This window comes from Panthera leo, chromosome F3, assembly GCF_018350215.1.
Source record: "Panthera leo isolate Ple1 chromosome F3, P.leo_Ple1_pat1.1, whole genome shotgun sequence".
Taxonomy (NCBI): Eukaryota; Metazoa; Chordata; class Mammalia; order Carnivora; family Felidae; genus Panthera; species Panthera leo.
In genome coordinates, this window is record NC_056696.1 from 7,892,184 (window position 1) to 7,897,663 (window position 5,480).

The following is a 5,480-nucleotide window of genomic DNA, read 5'->3' on the forward strand; positions in this document are numbered from 1 at the left end:
GGGCTCTAGAGCCAAAGAGCTTCCCTTCCAACGTAATGCATCAGGGTCCGCAGTTACCATGTTTATAGGGGACTCAAGGGCGCATCACAGTTTGAGAAGCACTGTTGTACATGGCAGTAGGTCAGCAGTAGGCAGTTTCTGGAAGATTTTGAGATTCCGACGGTTAAAAAGACCGTGAAAAAGTTCTGTAAAGCAGATGTGGGTTCTAAGCAAAGGGTGACGGTGAACTGAGGCATTGCCGTGCAGTGGCAGTATGGGATTTTTAAAAAATCTTCTTTATGTTTTTATTTTTGACAGAGAGAGAGAGAGAGAGAGAGAGAGGCAGAGAGAGAGAGGCAGAGGCAGTGTGCAAGCAGGGGAGGGGCAGAGAGAGAGGGAGACACAGAATCGGAAGCAGACTCCAGGCTCTGAGCTGTCAGCACAGAGCCTGACATGGGGCTCGAACTCTCAGACTGTGAGATCATGACCTGAGCCGAGTGAGCCACCCACGCAGCCCAAATGTTTTAGAAACAAAAGTCAATACAGTAAGGAGCTCTTTGACTCAGCCAATGAGGAACCTAGACTATTAAAGAGAAGAAAACCACGTTAAGAAACATTGTAACTCTACATAACTGAAGAGGGTCCAAGATTAGTGATTCTAGATTCAATTTACAGTTTTGAAATTTTTTTTGATTTTTTTTTAATGTTTATGTATTTTTGAGAGAGAGAGAGAGAGAGAAAGAGAGAGGGCAAGTGGGGTAGGGGAAGAGAGAAAGGGAGACACAGAATCCAGAGCAGGCTCCAGGCTCTGAGCTGCCAGCACAGAGCCCAATGAGGGGCTCAAACTCATGAGCCACGAGATCATGACCTTGAGCCAAAAAGTCCTGTGCTTAACCCACTGAGCCACCCAGGCGCCCCTTGAAATTTCATGTTTAAAGAAAGACGGAAGGAAGATTTATATGTACATACATAATTGCAAAACAAGAAAAAATGGTATTTGGTTTCTTTTATCAAAGCAGTAGACTCTAAAGAGCCAGGAAAGAGCTTGCCAACTTGGACTTTCTGGGCTTATTACAAATGAATGCATAAAAGCTGAGGTGAGAACCGAACCTCTCGGAGCAGATGGTACCATCACCAGTACGACCCAGGCCCACCCAGAGCCTGTGGCTGGAGCCATGCTTCTCACTGAGGGTTACTAGCGTCATTTGTCAGTGGTGAGCATCAGACCTCACTGGTTCGCCGTTCCTGTGTGTGGGGGAAGCTGCGGGTGGTTCTTTTTGCAGAGGTGAACTCTGCCATTCCAGTGAAGCCCTTGAAAAAGTCTGAATCCAAGGTCCTTCCATTATTGATGCACTGAAGTGCCAGACTTGAGTAGAAATTTTTCCTGTTTCAGTCAAGATCTGGTGACAGAAAAGCTCCATCCTCTAATTACAACTTAAATATCCTGCCTGGAGTAGGCTGGTTTCTGCATATTACTAATGCATCCTCAGTTGTACTTCTGGAGAAGTTCTCTTTCTACATGAAATGATTTCTCTCTCCTGTGCTTGGTGAAATCCTATGCAATTCTGCTGTTATTATTATTATTATTATTATTATTATTATTATTATTATTGGTTGCAAAAAGCTTTATTGTTTCCATTTGGTCTATGGCTTGGGAGAAGGCTTTAGGTTGTTAAAAAGCTTCCTAGTGACTGCAGGGAGAGGATCAGGCACCAGCCGTGGCCCCAGGGGGCTGCCAGAGGGGCCCCTCAAATGCTGCTGGGCTCCTGAGGCTCCTAGTCGTGCTGGAGGGTGAGGCTCTCGAAGAGATACTCACCCAGCCCCTCCTGGGGCCGTCCAGCCCACGGGGGTGCTTCAGGGGGTCGCCCATCTTCTTGATGACTTTCACCTCCTGTCTAGGGAGTAGTTCTCTAGGAAGTCACGGAGCTGGGGGTCTGTGCGGGCAGAACCCAGGGCATACAGATCCAAAAGGGGCTGGTTCAGGCTCTTCTCCAGAGCCAGGACAGCTTCCATGGTGTCCAGGGTTTTACCCCCGCTCATCTTGGGATGGCTTCTGCAAGCCCTGGAGAGGGCGCAGCCAGTGCACTGGTTTTGCATCTTCAAGAGGCACTCAGCACCCTCCCATGCCCTCCAGAGCCACATCGTCATGGGCCAAATAGAAGCCCAGAGAGAGGCAGGTGTAGGAGTCCTGCAGGTGCATGTGGTCCAGGTGGTTGACAGCAGCCTTCACCTCAGTGGAATAAGTCTGATGAATCTGGGAGCTCATGGTTGATCGGTAATAAGGAGCTAAGCTCAAAATAGAGTGTTGGCTGGTCCTGGAGGCAGAGGGTAGTGTGATTGCTGGGTCGTAAGGTAGTTCTGATTTTAACTTTTTGAGGAACCTCCATACTGTTTCCCACAGTGGCTGCCCCAGTTTACATTCCCACCAGTGGTGTGAGAGGGTTCCCCTTTCTCTGCATCTTCACCAACACCTGTTATTTCTTGTGTTGTTGATTTTAGTGATTCTGACAGGTGTAAGGTGGTATCTCATTGTGGTTTTGATTTGTATTTCCCTGATGATGAGTGGTGTTGAGCATCTTTTCATGTGTCTATTGGCCATCTGGGTGTCTTCTTTGGGGATATGTCTGTTGTATCTTCTGCCCATTAAAAAAAATTTTTTTTTAATGTTTGTTTATTTTTGAGAGACAGAGGCAGAGCGCAAGTGGGGGAGGGACAGAGAGAGAGGGACACACAGAATCTGAAGCAGGCTCCAGGCTCTGAGCTGTCAGCACAGAGCCCAATGCAGGGCTCGAACCCATGAACTGTGAGATCATGACCTGAGCTGAAGTCGGATGTTCAACCGACTGAGCCACCCAGGTGCCCCCTGCCCATTTTTAATTGGATTATTTATTTTTTGGGTGTTGAGTTTTATAGGTTCTTTTTACATTTTGGATACTAGCCCTTTAAGCATTTTATCAGGGTTTAATTTGCATTTGCCTCACGATTGATGATGTTGAACACCTTCTCATGTGGTTATTGACCATTCTGTTTACTTTTGTGAAGTAGCTGTTAGGATCTTTTGCACATTTTTTATGGTTTTTTAATAAAAATTTTAAGGGCTCTTTCTTTTTAAATGTTTATTTATTCTTGAGAGAGAGAGAGAGAGAGAGAGAGAGAGAGAGAGCGCGAGCAGGGGAGGGGCAGAGAGAGAAGTGAGCTCTGCACTGACAGCAGAGAACCTGATGTGGGGCTTGAACCCATGAACTGTGAGATCATGACCTGAGCCAAAATAAAAAATCAGATGCTTAACCTACTGAGCCACACAGGCACCCCAAGAGCTCTTTCTCTATTTGGATATAAGCCTTTTGCCAGCTATGTGTAGTACAAATATTTTCTCCAGATCTGTGGGGTGCATATTCATTTTCTTAATGATGTCTTTGGTGGAACAGCGGTTTTCAATTTTGATGATGCCCAATTTATCTCATTCCCCGTATAGTTAGTGCTGTTTATGTCCTCTCTAAGAATACTTTCCTCAAAGTTGCAAAGACAATTTTCATCAGTTTTTTTCTAAAAGTTTTAGAATTTTAGCTCTTAGATTTAGGTCCGTAATTCATTTAGAATTACTTTTTTGTATGATGTGAGATGGGGTCAGAGTTTATCTCTTTTTTCCATATTGCTGTATGTTTCTTCCAGCATCATCTTTCAGAAGGGCTTTCCAGCACTCCCCATTGATTTTTCTTGCCACTATTATGAAGAAATTAATTGGCCATATTTTTGTTGATCTGTTATTTCTGGACTCTCTGTTCTGTTTATTGTTTCACTGATCTGTGTGCTGTTCTTATGCCAATACTATATGGTCTCAATTACTGAAGTTTTATAGTAAGTCTATGGCTGTTCTAGGTCATTTTCATTTTATATACATGTTATTTTTTTATTATTTTTTAATGTTTTATTTATGTTTGAGAGAGAGAGAGAGCAGGGGAGGGGCAGAGAGAGAGGAAACACAGAATCTGAAGTAGGTTCCAGGCTCTGAGCTATCAGCACAGAGCCCGATGCTGGGCTCAAACTCATGAACTGCAAGATCATGACCTGAGCGGAAGTCCGACGCTTAACTGACTGAGCTACCCAGGTGCCTCACCTCTTTTTTATGTACATTTTAGAATTAGTTTGTTAATTTCTGCAAAAAGTTTGCTGGGATTTTGATTAGGATTGCATCGGATCTATAAAACAATATATGGAGAATTGAAATCTCATTATCCACTTTAATCTATGAATGTAGTAGATTTCCTTATTTATTTAGATTTTCTTTCTTTTAGCAGCATATTTTTAGTTTACAGTGAATAGGTCTCTGGAATATCTTGTTAAATTTATCCTAAATCATGTATGTTTCAGTGGTCTTATAAGTTGTGCTTTTCATTGCGTTTGGCAGTTCATTGTTCTATACACAGTGGCCAATTGTGTATAAAAATACAGCTCATTTTTACATATTGATATTGTGCTTATTGCATTTCTTGCCTCATTTCCTGTGCTGCTTGTTGTCCAATATCTGAAAAATGTTTTGTACATTTTGTCCAGTTTCCTAAGTATTAACAGTGGGAGAGCCAGTCTGGTACAGTAACTCATCAGAGCCAGAAGAGGGAGTTTTATGAATTTAATTTTGGCAGGATTTGTCTTATTCCACATCGTCTGTTTTGTGTACTACTTTTCTCTAAAATAGCTTCATGTCATTCAAACTTCTTCATAAAAACTTCTATTTAGTGGCTGTTTAGTATTTTATCATATGAATAAGTAAGTTCTGTAAGTTATTAGGTTGTCTGCATTTGTTTAAATATTACTGTAGCAAACCTCTTCACATCATCTTTTTTTATTTCCGATACTTTCTGCTTGTTTCTGGTATAATGATTCTCTCATGGTGTTATAATTTTTTCATGAACATCTATCTCTGTGAGAGGAGCAAAGGGTTGCAATATTTTACATTGGTTCCAGTGCCTAGCCATCCTGCAATATGGTAAACACTCAGTAAATTTCCCACGGACAGATGGGACTTGGTATTTCTTGAGAGGTGATTTAAACTTGATAACTAATACCTTTTATTTCTGTATACTTGGACCTTTTCAAGAAACATCTGCTCTCTCATTTGAGCCTCCCGTTACTGGTTGGTCAGTAAGTTAGATGTGAATACTGCCAGACGATAGAAGAAACACAGGCAGAGAGGTAGAAAGTAAAGCCAAATGGTTAGTTGCTGGAAGAAACAGGACCCAAGGTCTCAGTCATTGGCTCCTATTCTTGGACCTCTTCTCCCAGCTTGTCCTGGGAACTAGGAGAACTAGTGTTTTCTGAACTAAGCCAGAGTGTTCTGAATTTCTTGTACCCTGTACTACACATTTCTCTCCAGAGACATGTTCCCTTCAGCACGCTTCTGAAGGCCTTACTCAGACAAAGCTTTCCTCTGGGAATCTGGGCTTAAGGGTCAGAGCCTTCTTGAGAGCCATCGGTGGTGATTAGTTGGAAATCCTCTGGCT

At 42.8% G+C, this 5,480-nt stretch overlaps 1 pseudogene; it reads right to left on the minus strand.

Moving 5' to 3' along the window:
• Positions 1–1,754: 1,754 nt before the first annotated feature.
• LOC122211831 lies at positions 1,755–2,245 on the minus strand (annotated as a pseudogene).
• Positions 2,246–5,480: the final 3,235 nt, after the last annotated feature.